We start from the raw sequence: 16,221 nt of genomic DNA, 5'->3' as shown, positions 1-16,221 counted from the left end.
GTCTTCATCAATGGGTTCTTCCACCCTTGGAGTCCAAAATCCTTTTCAATCAAATCTCTTAATTTCAAGTAATACTTTCTTATTAGTCCTTCTAATTTCTACTTAATAGAATGAATCATGATGAAGCTAATAATTATTGGTCTACTTTGATAAAAAATCATTTTGTATGCATGGATTGATGGCTTGCAAGTATTTTCTCTACTTAGATCCTTAAAGGTTCTTGTAATTAATGGTGTGTTATTTAAAGTATGATTTTGATTTATAAATTTCATAGTGTTTATGCATAATTTCATTTACATACACGTTTGAAAGTTGAAGTGACTTGAACCCACCTAGTTTTACTCTATTTCCACTAAAGCATGACTTGAAGGTTATGGGCTCCAATAAAATGTTTATGAAATCTAATAACTATAACTATGGAAGTCTTTTTAATGAAAGAATGAATGTTGATGAAAAGTTTTCTCACCTAAGCTAATGGATTCTCTATGCGATAAGGATGATTCTTGCATATTTGAATCACCAAAGGTTTTAAGGAGCTATTCTACCAAATGATGATTCGCAGTCTCAAACTATATGTATATTTATGTTACTATGATATACTATTCACTGGGATTTGTCTTAGCACTAAATGGGGCTTGAGGTTGGGTTCGGTAAGGGAATCCTAGTAGCAACCTCCTGTTTCATTAACTATGTGCCACCATAGGAGCCCTCGTAGGCTAGGATAGGCTAGGCTAATGGATCAACATATTTCCATCAATGTTAAAGAAGTGAGTATTGATGGAGTTGTACCTTGGCAAGTAGTCTCACCTTTTCCAATGTGGTGGTTACATTGGATTCTATGTTATAACTCACATGGTCATATTGTCGGTGATAGTCATCTTTCCAAAAATGCATGATTTAAATGCTATCTACTTGATTACTTATGCATGCACTCATTTATGTACTTTACCTTATAAATATCTTAAATATTTTACATTGTATTTCATGCCTACATACTTAGTACATTCAAAGTACTAATACATACACTTTTGCCTACATGATGGACCGTCTCTCCTCATTCTCCTCCACATGGCTATTTGGTATTGCTTGAAGACTACTTTTGGTTAGTTCCCATGTTTTGGGAACAATAAACCTTTTCCTATCTAGCTGTAAGACCCCATAAGTCAAAAAGTCAAAATTAAGGAAAAACCTCTGATAAAGTGATCTTCCCCTAAGTCTAAGAGTCCACCTACAAGTCGTAGGTACTTATTCGAGTCATAAGAATGGCTAGTAGAGAGGGTACTGAAGGAAAGGAAATAGGATCAAGTGAGGGGCAAGGTTACGAGTCGAGATTATGACTCATAGAAGTTTAGACGAGTCATAGAAATGACTCATCAAAGAACTTTTGAGACTTGGACTTGCAGGGTTCTTAGACCTTGTAGGATGAATGGGTATTACAACCAGTAGACAAAATAAAGACACGTAGAATTAAGTCATAGAAGAAGTTCATAGATTTAGTAATCAAGGTTCCTCCAACCTTGTAGGACATCCCTTTGACAATTCATAGAAGTATCTAAGCCTCGTAGAGAAACTTATGAGGGTCACTCCTCAGGGTCTTTCTCAGACCTTGTAGGACGAGTCTTCTCTAAAATTTGTAGAAAGTCCTACGAGTGGTAAGGACGAGTCGTAGGGTCTTTCCAGCTCAGATTTTTAAAGGGCATTTTTAGTTTTTTTCTCGTGTTATGTCATCAAAGTATGGTCATTTTGGGACTGAATTTACCCTATCTAAAGGCCCTAAACTATCCCAAACCCCTCATTCTCAAACTTAGAGTCAAACACACACAATTCCTTCCTCTTAATTTGTCCCAAGGGTTTCAACTTCCAAGTCTGGGGTTCCACTTCAAGATCTTCAAGTCTCTATTTTCAAAGCTAAATTAGGGCTTTATTCCCTAAGGTATATGGGTATTATTCATTGGTTCTTCCACCCATGGATCCGAAATATTTTCCTAACCTAGCAACTAAATTTCAAATGGTGAATTTTATGGATTTACATATAATGATTTCAAATGTATAAGTTATTGAGTATTTGATGTTTATGTGCCTATATTAGTTTATATTGGTTCTTAATTGCATAAAATCTTTGATATATTAAAGGTATTTATATGAAGGCATGAAATTAGTTTTAAAGTATATTGTTGGGTTGTTTCAAATGATGCATTCCATTACTCTCACGCATGCTAGCATTGATGTTAATGATTTGAAAGTTGAATTGAATAGAACCCACCTAGTTTTATTATATTTCAATAAAGTTTCAATTGAAAGATTTGACTTTGAAAGGAATGTTTATGAAAGAAATGTCTATGATCAAAGGAGTCTTATGAATTGAAAGAATTATGAAATGATGTATTACACTTGTGAAAGGTCAATTCTCACTTGTGTGAATCAAAGAAGAGTTTTAATAAGCTATTCTACCGAATGATGTTTTGTTGCTATAAAGCTATGTAAATGATTATGTTTTTATTATATGAACTATTCTGTGGGATTGACTTATCACAGAATGGGGCATTGAGGTGGAATTTGGTAAGGGAAACCTATTAGAGGCCCTTTGTCTCATTAACTATGAGCCAACATAGGAGCCCTTGTAGGCTTAGGCTAGTGAATCCACAAATAGCCCTAAATGTTAAAGAAATAATTGAAGTTGTCGGAGTTCTACCCAACAAGTAATCTCCCCATGCCAACTTATGGGTTGTATTGGGTTCCATGTAGTAGCTCACATAGTCTTAAATGTCAGTTATGGTTATCTTCTCACAAATGAATGTTTCAATGTTATTACTTGGTTGATCATGCATGCATTTCACTATGTTCCATATCATACTAATGTTCTAATGTGAATTCAATGTTAATTCATTCCTACATAATTACTACATTCAGAGTACTAATGCATACTCGTTTACCTATATGATATTACCTTGTAGGGATCATCGTTGCTCTATATTCACCTCTATTTGGCTATTTGATTTCATTGAAGGCTATCGAGTTGGTGAGTTTCCATATTTCGAGAACAACATCCCATTTCCTTTTCTAGCTTATGTTGTGCAAAGATTTTTGAATACCTTTTATGGTTCTCATTTCCATTTTGATGGAGGGTGACCTAGGAGAATGTCTTAGCCCCCACCAAATATATAAGTAGAGGTATATTTGGACATAAATGGATAATGTTTTGAAGTTGTTAATGACTCTTGTTCTATGATGTTTCCCTTAGTCCCATTCCCTTCTCTATTTTGCTTATTGTTATTGAATATCAATACCTATGAAAAGCAAAATGAATGCTAAGAGGATTAGGTGAGATACCTCCGGGTGTCTCATTTGCTGTATTGTGTCTATGCCCTAGGATTGGATTATGACAAACTTAGTATTAGAGCTTAATGTTTTGAATGGTTCTCTGAATCCAACATACTACATCGAATAGGGTCTTGTTCATGGTTGTGAAGCATGCCACAACTATGAATGGGAGACTATGAGATATTTAGGAAAGTTTTCCTTTCTTTCAAGATTCTTATCGTGCCCTAGGGTATTCTAAAACTTCCTATAACTAACATATTGTTTTGTGTCTTCTATATCATGCCTCCAAGAAGAGTGTCTCCACCTAGAGCAAGCGTTGAAGACAAGGACTAATCTCTTTTAGTTCTCGAAGCTCCACATCATGAGGAAGGAGTGTCACATGCGGAATTTCAAAATATCATCACTTTATTGGCCAAAGCCGTAGCCAATCAAACTAACCAAGGAATTGTTCCTCCTCCTCCTCCTCAAGTGCCTACTCCAGCTTCTAGAATTTGAGACTTCAAGAGAATGAATCCACCCTAGTTTGATGGTTCTAAGGTAGATAAGGACCCTATTGAGTTCCTTGAGAAAGTCTATTGGATTGTGGCTATCATTGGTGTGCCTTCAAATGAAAAGGCCGAGCTAGTGGCCTATCACCTCAAGAGAGTGACAAGGGTTTGGTATGAAGAATGGGTTGTTGAGAGAGGTGAAGATATGTAGCCTATAGAATAGGAAGAGTTCAAGGATGTCTTCTTAGATCGCTTCTTTCCTTTAGTGGTAAGGGAGGCAAAGATCTAAAAGTTCATTAACCTTTGCCAGGGGAGCATGAGTGTGAGGGATTATGCCCTCAAATTTACTAAGTTTCCTAAGTATTCTCCTTTCATAGTCTCCAACCCAAGGGTAAGGATGAGCAAGTTCATTTCTGGCATTTCTAGTTTGGTATCTAAAGAGTGCAAGACAGCCATGCTGGTCAAAGAGATGGACATCTCCTGACTTGTGAAATATGAAGAACAAATTGAGGAAGTAAAGTTGAGGGAAAGGTCAAGAGGGTTCAACCATCAAAGGTCCGGTTAGTGGTAGCAGAAAGGGCCAATGTGGGAAATGATTTATGGGAAAAGGTTCCACCAATGCTCCTCCTCCTAAGTTCAACAAGAAAAAAGGTGCTAATCCAATGGTTCCAAGGGAAAATGTTGTTTTCTTAAGCTTTTCCTGCTTGCAAAAAGTGTGGAAGGACTCATAAATAGGAATGCTTAGCCGGCTCCAATACGCATTTCAAGTGTGGTAAACCAGGTCACCAAGCTAGGGATTGTAGAGGTGGTGGTGGTGGTAGGCCTCAATAACAAATTTCTCATGGTCAACAAGATCAAGGGAGCAGCCAATGGAACAACTACTTTTATGCCTTGCATAGGAAACAAGAGGTTGAGGAGGCACCCAATATTGTTACCGGTATGTTAAAGGTCTTTGCTTTTGAGGTGTATGCATTATTATATCCGGGTGCTAATGTTTTGATTGTTATTTCATTCCTTACTAATAGGTTTACTTCATTACCCAAAATGTTAATAGAGCCTTATTTGGTGTCTACCCCCGTTGGTGAGTCCGTTGTTGTTAGAAAGGTCTACAAGAGTTATCCCGTGTCTGTCTTACATAAAGTTGTTCCTTGTGATCTCATTGAACTCGATATGGTATATTTTGATATTATTCTTGGGATGGATTAGTTGCATGCATCTTATGTTTCTATTGATTGTAGAACTTGTAGAGTCAAGTTTTGATTCCCAAATGAGTCTATTCTTGAATGGAAGGGTCATGATTCAGTAGTAAAGGGTAAGTTTATCTTTTGTCTTAAGGCCTAGAGGTGATTTTTAAGGGTGCATCTACCACATTGTGAGGGTTAAGGATGTCGACTTTGAAAATACTTTACTTTAGTCGGTTCCCGTAGTTAATGAGTTTTCCGATGACCTTTCTGGTGTCACTCTTAATAGGGAAGTTGATTTTGATATCGATATTCTCCCTGATACCCAATCTATCTCTATTTCTCCCTAACGAATGGCTCTAGCAGAATTAAAGGAGTTGAAGAAACAATTAAAGGATTTGTTGGAGAAATTTCATAAGGCCAAGTATTTCCTCATGGGGTGCTCCCGTATTATTTGTAAGGAAGAAGGATGTGTCACTATAAATGTGCATAGACTATCGATAATTGAAAAAGGTGACCATTAAGAACAAATACTTGATTCCTAGGATAGATGATCTATTTGACCAATTGCAAGGGGAAAATCATTTCTCCAAGATTGATCTCTGGTCCGGTTATCATCAACTAAGAGTGTTTGGTTATCATCAACTAAGGGTAAGAGAGTGTGACATTCCCAAGATGACATTTTGAACATAGTATGACCATTATTAGTTTTTGGTAATGTTGTTTGCATTGACGAATACACCGGTGGTGTTTATAGATCTAATAAATAGGGTGTTCAAACCCTACTTTGATATATTTGTGTTGTCTTTCATTGATAACATTTGATTACTCTCAGGGTGAGGAAGAACATAAAGATAACTTAAGAGTTGTGCTTCAAACCTTGAGGGATAGGCAATAGTTTGCAAAGTTTAGCAAATGTGAATTTTGGTAAAAAGAGGTGGCATTTCTTGGTCACATTATGTCCGGTGATGGGCTCAAAGTTGATCCTAAGAAAATGGAGGAGGTCAAGAGTTGTCCTAGACCATTATCTCCTTCGGACACTAGGAGCTTTTTGGATCCAGTCGGGTATTATAGAAGGTTCATTGAAGGGTTCTCTTCCATCTCATCTCTTATGACCAAGTTGACTCAAAAGAAGGCGAAGTTTCTATGGACGGTGAATGTGAGAAGAGTTTCCAAATGTTGAAGGATAAACTCATCTCCTCTCCTATATTGACTCTATCTGAAGGCTTAGAAGGGTTTATGGTATTTTCTGAGGATTCAAGGGTTGGTTTTGGTTGTGCCATAATGCAAAATAACAAGGTTATAGCCTATGCTTCTAGGCAATTGAAGGTTCATGAGCGTAAATACCCTACCAATGATCTTGAGTTAGAGGCTGTTGTTTTTTCTCTAAAAATTTAGTAGCATTACCTCTATAGAGTACATATAAATGTGTTTACCGATCATAAAAGTCTCAAATATGTGTTCACCCAAAAGGATCTCAATTTAAGGCAAAGGAGGTGTCTTGAACTCCTCAAGAACTACGACATAAATGTGCATTATCATCCGGGTAAAACTAATGTGGTTGCCGATGCACTTAGTAAAGTGTTTATGGTGAGTGACTCATATTGATGAAGGTAAGAGAGGGTTGGTAAAGGACATCCACAAGTTGTCTAGATTAGGGGTGAAGTTAAGTGGTTCCAATAATGGTGGTATGTTTGTTCATAATGGGGTCGAATCATCATTGATGTTGGATGTTAAGTCAAAACAAGACCTTGATTTGACATTAGTGGAGTTGAAGAAGTTGGTGAAAGAAAAGAAACTAGAAGTCTACTCACAAGGGGAAGATGGGGTACTTCACTACCAAGGTCGGTTTTGTCTTTCAGACGTGGATGGCCTAAGTGGCTTAATCTTGAAGGAGGCTCACAATTCTTCATACTCTATTCATCTCGTTTCAACTAAAATATACTGGGACTTAAAAAATCTTTATTGGTGGAGTGGTATGGAAAATGATATAGCAAGGTTCATAGTCGAATACCCAAATTTCCAACAAGTTAAGACAGAGCACCAAGGGCCAGGTGGCCTAGCACAAGACATTGAAATCCCCAATTAGAATAAGGAATATGTGAACATGAATTTCGTAGTGGGTTTGCCTCGTACTCGAAAATGTCATGACTCTATTTGGGTGATTATTGATAGAATAAAAAAGTTATCTCACTTTCTACCGATCAAGATATCTTATAGTGCCGAGGATTATGCTAAGTTGTATATTCGAGATTTGATGAGGTTGCATGGTGTTGCCTTGTCAATTATTTCGGATTGTGATATCTAATTCACTTCTCATTTTTGGAAGTCATTTCAAAGGGTCTTGGTACCAAGGTGAAGATAAGTACTGCATTCCATCCTCAAACAGATGGGATAGCTAAACAACAATTCAAACACTACAGGATATGTTAAGGGCTTATGTGTTGGAGTTCAAAGGGGGTTGGGATGGTCATCTACCGCTCATTGAGTTTGCCTACAACAATAGCTACCACTGTAATATTGAGATAACACCATTTGAGGCTTTGTATGGGAGATGTTGTAGATCTGCTGTTGGTTGGTTCGAAGTGGGTGAGATGACCTTGTTCGGTCCTAACTTGGTTCTTGATTTTTCAAAAAGAATGAGAGTCATTAGACAAAGGTTAAAGATGGATAAAAGTCATCAAAAGTCCCATTCTGATACAAGGAGAAGGGATTCCATCCCAAATAGATGGGATAGCTAAACAACAATTCAAACACTAGAGGATATGTTAAGGACTTATCTGTTGGAGTTCAAAGAGGGTTGGGATAGTTCGCCGATAATAATAGCTACCACTCTAGTATTGAGATAGCACCGTTTGAGGCTTTGTATGGGAGATGCTGTAGGTCTCCTGTCAGTTAGTTTGAAGTAGGTGAAATGACTTTGTTGGGTCCCAACTTGGTGCTTGATGTTTTGAAAAGCGTGAGAGTTATTAGAGAAAGGTTGAAAATGGCTAAAAGTCATCAAAAGTCCCATTCCAATACAAGGAGAAGGGATCTTGAGTTTAATATAGATGATTGGGTTTACTTGAAGAATTCACCCATGAAGGGTGTAGTTCTGTTTGGTAAGAATAGGAAATTCAGCCCAAGGTATATAGGGCCGTATAAAATAGTGAGCCGTGTTGGCAAGGTTTCCTATGAGTTGGAGTTTCCTAGGAAAATAGATATGCTTTATCCAGTGTTCCAAGTGTCTATGCTAAGGAAATGTGTGGATGATCCTTATTCCATTATGCCATTGGAAATAGTAAATGTTGAAGAAAACTTGACCTATGAAGAAGTTTTGTTTTAACTTTTGGACTGGCAAGTCAAGAGATTGAAGAACAAGGAAGTTGCTTCCGTCAAATTTCTTTGGAGGAATCAACAAGTTGAAAGTGTATCATGGGAAGCGAAAGCAGATATGATGAAAAGATACCCTCATCTCTTTCACTCTACTCAAGCCTAAGGTACTAATTTATTCATTCTCAAATGTTTAAGACTCCTACGTTTAAGATTTTCCTAAGTCTTCATATGAATGCATGTTCATGAAGTTGAATTTTAAAGTCATGTTTTATGCCAAGTTTAAATATCTCATATTCTATGCATTTCAAGTGTCATTGTATTCATGTGGTATTGGTAGTCCTCATTTCATTTCCTTTCTAGGCTAGTTAAATCTTATTCGAGGACGAATATTCCCAAAGGTGAGATATTGTAAGATCCCATAAGTAAAAAAGTCTAAATAAAGGAAAAACCTCTAAAAAAGTGATCTGCCCCCAAGTCTACAAGTTTTGGTCCTTGGCGCGATGCGCTACTATTAGATATGCAGGGTTTTAAGCCTATTTTCCAGAACCCAAGAAATTTAGGCTTGGCACTGCAAAGGCGCGATGCGCCACTATAGCGCCAGGAATAAGCCTCAGTAGTTTGGTACTTGGCGCGACATGCCACTATCAGATGTGCAGGTTTTAAGCCTATATTCGACTTGGCGCTGCAGTGGCGCGGTGCGCCACTATAGTACCAGGAGGGTTTTAGCCTGATTTTGCAGATTTTTGAGGAAAGGCAAATTGGGCATTTCCCTAGTTATATATACTCTAGCCTTGGAACTTTTTGGGACTGATTATTTTTAGTCCTTTACTCTCAAAAAAAAGAAATCCCTAGGCTCCACCCCCTTCTCTTCCAATCCATCTCCAACAAGAAGTTGCCTTCAAAAAATTTCAAGGATTCAAGCTTTCCATTGAAGACCTAACATCAAGGTTCCTTCAAAATCTTCACCAAGGTATTTAAGGCTACTCAAAGCATGGGTTGAGTCCACCCATGTGCCCTACACCTTCTTTGAGGTTAAATGTTCATAAAAATGGAGTTTCTTGATAGGCTTATGTCCAAATGAGTCTTTTCATCTATTATCTTAATTTTTGTTATGTAGATGTTATTGAGTCAAGAAATTGCTAAATTCTTCATGTTAGTATGAGTTGATTGATATGACTTACTAAACAAACTTTGTTGATTTTCTTAAATATGTTGATTATTTTAAATATGTTAATTTTCTTAAATTTGTTGATTATCCTAAATTGTCTATTTAGAACCTTGGAGTCTTGATGAGTCCCAGAGAGATTTACTAAATGAATAGAGGAATGATTGGATAGGATTGTATGATGTATAAATGCATATTTAAACTACTCTTGAAAGATACGATTGAGATTGATCGGATAGTATGATTGGAAGAGGTTCGATTGTGATAGAATTGATGATTTGACAAGGTTCCAAATGAGACTTGTCGATATGATTTAGTTGAGTTGATTGGATGGAGTTTTATGAGTATTGAGTCTTGAGAGGAGTATCAAGCATCAAATTGGGTAAGAGTAAGTAATAACTCAAATCCAATAACTACGTCGCCAAACGTAGGAGGGGATTGAACCATTAAAGTCGGATGCTTCCCAAATTATTGTCTTGACATGATATGACTTGGTTGGATATGGATCTATGATTGGTTGATTCATTCATACCCTGGCAAGGTATGGACGGATGTGGCAACAACGTCGGCTTGTTGTACTATTACTGGCTCATAAGTGATAGTTGTCGGATAAGAGAAACTCCCATATAGGTCTTGATAGTACTCTGAGTCAGATTGGGTTGAATTGTATGTGATTGGTCCCATCTAAATCATATCCCTGTTTAGACTTAAGACACTTAATTGAGTTGTTCTTTCTCTTGAGTTGAGATTTTGAGTTGATTTGATTCTTCCTTGATGTTTGTTTCATTCGGCCATTTTACATACTCGTACATTCCATGTACTGACGCCATTTGGCCTGCATCATTTTATGATGCAGAGATAGGTACTTGAGATCATCAACCGACGCACCGTTGAAGATCTATTCACTTCCAACTAGTTAGTGAGTCCTCCCAGTTTCTAGAGGATACCGTGATTATCTTTATAGCTTTGTTTTGTTTCCTTTGTTTTGATTGTTGGTAGTCATGGACTTGTCATTGGTACTTCCTGGATTGTTGATAGAGGCTTCATAGACTAGAGTGTGGAAGTGTTGAATTATTCGTTTTGACTAGTTTTATTCTAGCTAGTTATTGATTGGGTATTTGTTTGGCCTTTGGACCTAAGTTATGAATAGTATTCTTATGATTGAGTCTTCCGCTGATAGAATATGAATGAATGAAAGTGTGACTGGACCAAGTGGTTTCCTTGAATGCTAGAAATGGCTTTCGAGTGCCTGTCACGTCTAGGGTACCCTCTCAGGGCGTGACAAACATTGTATTAGAGCACAGAGTTCAAGAGTCCTAGGGAGTCTATGAAGCCGTGTCTAGTAGAGTCTTTCTTATAGGTGTGTTATGCACCACACTTATAATCAGGAGGCTTTAAGACATGAAGAATTGTTTCACTTCTTTCATACTCTGATCTCGTGCGATAGAGTTAAACTCTATAAGACTTCCTTTCTAATTCGTGCATTTATACATTGTAGATAATGCCTCTTAAACGTCCTGCCAGCTAGAGAAATGCCGATAACACAGAGATTCCACAGTCAGAAATCCGCCCATCGAGGAATAGGGGCCGACCTGCAAGGTATGGTGAGGCACCGCACGTGTCTACTACTCCACCTACACCAACCTCAGAGGCAGATTTTTGAGGAGAAATTGCCATGCTCACTTAATTAGTAGCTGCCCGCAATGGTAACCAGAGTTCGCTAACTCTTAGCTCTAGTTCCCAAGAGATGTGTGCTGCCACTAGAATTAGAGACTTTCTGAGAATAAATCCGCCGGCATTTATGGGTTCTAAGGTTGATAAAGACCCCCAAAATTTTATTGATGAGATGTGGAAGATACTGAAAGCTATGCATGCTATGGAGATCGAGGGGGTTGAGTTGGTGTCTTATCAGCTCAAGGATGTGGCAAATATCTAGTATAACCAGTGGGAATAAAGTAGAGGTGAAGATGCTGAGCCTGCTATTTGGGATGAATTTGAGGGAGCCTTTCTTGACCACTTCTTTTCCTGAGAATTGAGGAAAGCAAAAGTGGAAGAGTTTGTGAATCTGAAATAAGAGGGTATGACCGTTAAAGAGTACAGTATTAAGTTCATCCAGATGTCCAGATATGCTCCAAATATGATCCCAGATATGAGGTCGAAGATGAGAAAATTTATCTCCAAATTGGGAAGACATGTGAAGAAGGAGTGCAAAGCCGCATTATTGATCTCCGACATGGATATTTCAAGATTAATGGTATATGCTCAACAGGTGGAGGATGAGAAGAGGAAAGATAGGAGGAGCATCTGAGAAAGAAGGCAAAATCAGCTGGACATGAGAATGAACAGAGGCAGAACAAGGGCAACAGGTCCTTCTTCCAGAAGAGGTCTTCCAACTATGCCTTGTCCACCGTAAGTGCACCTATGCCACATAATAGGTATGATCGGCAAGGACAGAGCCACTAGAATTTTAGATCCCAGGGTTCTCAATCCCAGGCTAGCGTGGGTCGAGGTTTTAAAGGGAAAACACCATGCGGCAAATGCGGTAAAGTCCACTTGGGAGAGTGCAGAGAGGGGGATAAGGTTTGTTATAAATGTTGGCAGGTGGGCCATTTTCAGAGGGAGTATCCAATATGGGGCAACATGGCCCATTATTCTACCACCGTACCACCAGCTAGGGGTAATCAGAAGGGTACTACTCCAGGTATGAGCGGAGGTACAAACCGTCTATATGCCATGGGTAGTCGTCAAGATCAGGAGAACTCCCCAAACATCGTGATGGGTATGATTTGAGTCTCTTTTCTTGACTGTTATGTTTTGATGGATCCGGGTGCCACACTATCTTTTGTGACTCCTTACGTGGCTAGTAAATTCAATAAAATTCTTGAATGTCTTCTTGAGCCTTTCAGTGTAGCTACTCCTGTCGGTGATTCTGTCTTAGCTGGGAGAGTCTATAGAGATTGCACTGTGTCAATCCATCAGAAGGATACCTTGGTCGACTTAGTTGAGTTGGACGTGGTCAATTTTGATGTGATCCTTGGCATGGACTAGCTTTATGTCTGTTATGCCTTTATTGATTGTAGGACTCAGATTGTCAAGTTCAAATTCCCGAATGAGGCTGTCATAGAGTGGAAGGGTAGTCCTATCGTGCCTAAAGGTAAGTTTATTTCCTACCTTAGGGCCAGAAAACTAATTTCGAAAGGGTGTATTTATCACATCATCCGAGTAAAAGATGACAGTATCGAGTCTCCATCCCTTGAGTCGGTCCTAATTATCAACGAGTTTCCTGAAGTCTTTACTGAAGATCTGCTCGGAGTCCCTCCTGGGGAGATCGACTTTGGGATCAATGTCCTTCCTGGTACCCAGCCTATCTCTATCCCTCCATATAAAATGGCTCCTACTGAGTTGAAAGAGTTGAAAGAACAGCTGAAGGACTTGTTAGATAAGGGATTCATTAGGCCAAGTGTCTCACCATGGGGTGCTCCCATCCTATTCGTGCAAAAGAAAGATGGGTCCCTTAGAATATGTATTAATTACAGGTAACTAAACAAGTTGACCATAAAGAACAAATACCCTCTCCCCAGAATAGATGATTTATTTGATCAAGTTCAGGATGCCACATATTTCTTAAAGATAGACCTAAGATCAGGTTACCATCAGTTGAAGGTAAGGGAGTGTGACATCCCAAGGACAGCTTTTCAGACCCGTTATGGCCATTTTGAGTTCTTGGTTATGTCCTTTGGGTTGACTAACGCCCCTGCAGATTTAATGGATCTCATAAATCGAGTATTTAAGCCATATCTTGATATGTTTGTAATTGTATTCATTGATGATATTTTGGTTTACTCCAAGAATGAGGAGGAGCACGACTATCATCTTAGAGTCATCTTTCAAACTTTGAAAGACCAGGTATTGTATGCAAAGTTCTCCAAATGTGAATTTTGGCTTGCATCAGTGGCTTTTCTTGGCCACATTATATCTGGATATGGTCTTTAGGTTGATGCTCAGAAGATTGAGCAAGTGAAAAATTGGCCCAGACCCACATCCCTAATAGATATAAGAAGTTTCTTGGGTTTGGATGGCTATTATCGAAGGTTTGTAGAGGGATTCTCAACCATATCATCACCATTGACCAAGCTGACCCAAAAGAAGGCTAAGTTCTAATAGTCCGATGCTTGTGAGGAGAGTTTACAGAAATTGAATGCCAAACTGACCACTGCTCCTGTTCTAACTTTGCTCGATGGAACAGAGGATTTTATGGTCTATTATGATGTGTCTAGAGTTGGTTTGGGCTGTGTGTTGATGCAGAGGGGAAAAGTGATAGTCTATGCTTCAAGACAACTTAAGATTCATGAGAGAAATTACCCAACTCATGACCTTGAGCTAGCAGCTGTGGTATTTGCTCTTAAAATTTGGCGCCACTATTTGTATGGAGTGCATGTTGATATTTTCACCGATCATAAGAGTTTTCAATATGTCTTCAGCCAGAAGGAACTCAACCTGAGACAAAGAAGATGGCTTGAGCTACTCAAGGACTATGATATGAGCATCCTCTACTATCTAGGTAAAGCTAATGTTGTTGCTGATGCTCTTAGCAGGTTGTCTATGGGTAGCACTGCCCATATAGAGGAGGAGAGGAAAGAATTGGCTAAAGAGATGCATAGACTAGCTCGATTGGGAGTTCGGCTTGAAGAGAATAATGAAGGCGGAGTTAATGTTTAGGATGGGTCTGCATCCTCACTCATGGAAGAGGTAAAAGAGAAGCAAGACCAAGATCCCGTCCTTCTCTAATTGAAGGAAGCTGTTCACGTACAAAAGGTGATGGTTTTTACCAAAGGGGGAGATGGTGTGTTGAGGTACCAAAATAGATTATGTGTCCCAGATGTTGATGATGTGCGAGAAAGGATTATGGCCGAAGTGCATAGTTCCAGATACTCTATTCATCCTGTCTTTACAAAGATGTATCATGACTTGAGAAAAGTTTATTGGTGGAGTGGAATGAAAAGAGATATCGCAGAATTTGTTTCCAAGTGCCTGAATTGCCAACAGGTTAAAGTTGAGCATCAAAGACCATGTGGATTAGCTCAAAACATAGAAATTCCGGAATGAAAGTGGGAGATGATCAATATGGACTTTATTACAGGTTTGCCGAGGTCCCGAAAATAACATGATTCGATTTGGGTGATTGTGGATAGGATGATGAAATTGTCTCACTTCTTGACAGTTAAGACTACTAACACCATAAAAGATTATGCAAAATTATACATCCAGGAGATCATTAGGTTGCATGGGGTCCCCTTGTCTATCATCTCAGACAGAGGAGCTCAATTCACTTCTCAATTTTGGAGATCCTTTCAGAAGGGACTGGGTTCAAAGGTGAATCTTAGTACGGCCTTTCATCCCCAGATAGATGGCCAAGCGGAGCGCACCATCCAGACATTGGAGGATATGTTGAGGGCATGCGTACTTGACTTCAAGGGAAATTGGGATGATCACTTACCTTTTATAGAGTTTGCATACAATAATAGTTATCATGCAAGTATTCAAATAGCTCCCTATGAAGCTTTGTATGGTAGGAGGTGCAGATCACCAATTGGGTGATTTGATGTTGGTGAAGTTGAGTTGATTGGGCCTGATTTTGTTCACCAAGATATGGAGAAGGTGAGAGTTATTCAAGATAGGCTAAAGACAGCCCAAAGCTGTCAAAAATCTTACACCGATGTGAGGAGGAGAGACTTAGAGTTTGAGGTGGATGATTGGGTGTAATTGAAAGTGTCACCCATAAAGGGTGTCATGAGGTTTGGAAGGAAAGGAAAGCTTAGTCCTCGATATATTGGTCCTTACCAGGTTATAAGGAGGATTGGGAGTGTCGCTTATGAATTGGAGTTACCCTCGGAGCTAGCTGCTATTCATCTGGTATTTCATATTTCGATGTTGAAGAAGTGCTTGGGCGATCCCTCATTGGTAGTCCCCATTGATAGTATTGGAGTTAAGGATAGCTTGTCATATGAAGAGGTTCTAGTCCAAATCCTTGATTGCCAGGTTTGCAAATTGAGAAACAAGGAGATTGCCTTAGTCAAAGTCTTGTAGATAAATCAATTTGTTGAGGAAAACACATGGGAAGCAGAGGAAGATATGAAAGCTAAATATCCGCATCTATTTGTGACCATCGATGAGAATGTTGAAGTTAATGTTCATTTTCTTAATTTAAATTCGTATGTGCATTTTAAGTTCGGATAGTAAATTATTTTGAGAATTTGATTGGTTGAATGACTGAATTCTGATTGGGATTTGTACCTCGAGTCCATCCTTGGTTTACTCATCATTCGAGGACGAATGATCCCAAGGGAGAGATAATGTAACACCCTTAAAATTTTCCACTAAGATTCAAACCGTTTTTCGTGTACGTATAGGATCGTACTAGATGATTGTAAAGTACATGCATGAGTTAGGATCAATTCCTAAGAAATTGGAGAGTGTTGGATGTTATGTAGGGTCATAAGGGATCCCTAAAACCAAGCCAAGTCTAAAGAACTCGTCTTGGCTAAGTTTTCAAATGAGTTTGTATAAGGGTTGACTTCCAATGACCTTGTGTTTTTGAATATAACGAACTGGGTGGCCCATGACCTATTAAATTAAAGGTCTTTGAGTCTTCTTTACAACGCCACTAAGATTGCATTTTTTGGAGTTCGGAGTCAAAAGTTATAACTATCTTACGACGAACTAGTGCTGCAGGAATTTCAGGCCTGGACCA

At 38.7% G+C, this 16,221-nt stretch overlaps 1 pseudogene; it reads left to right on the top strand.

The window, feature by feature from the left end:
* LOC129893785 (receptor-like protein 9DC3) overlaps window positions 1-16,221 on the top strand; it is a 35,862-nt pseudogene that overhangs the window by 15,778 nt on the left and 3,863 nt on the right.

The sequence above is a fragment of the Solanum dulcamara genome, chromosome 1, assembly GCF_947179165.1.
Source record: "Solanum dulcamara chromosome 1, daSolDulc1.2, whole genome shotgun sequence".
Classification (NCBI taxonomy): domain Eukaryota; kingdom Viridiplantae; phylum Streptophyta; class Magnoliopsida; order Solanales; family Solanaceae; genus Solanum; species Solanum dulcamara.
The sequence above is the reverse complement of the archived record's forward strand: the minus strand, read 5'-3'. Positions and strand labels throughout refer to the sequence as shown.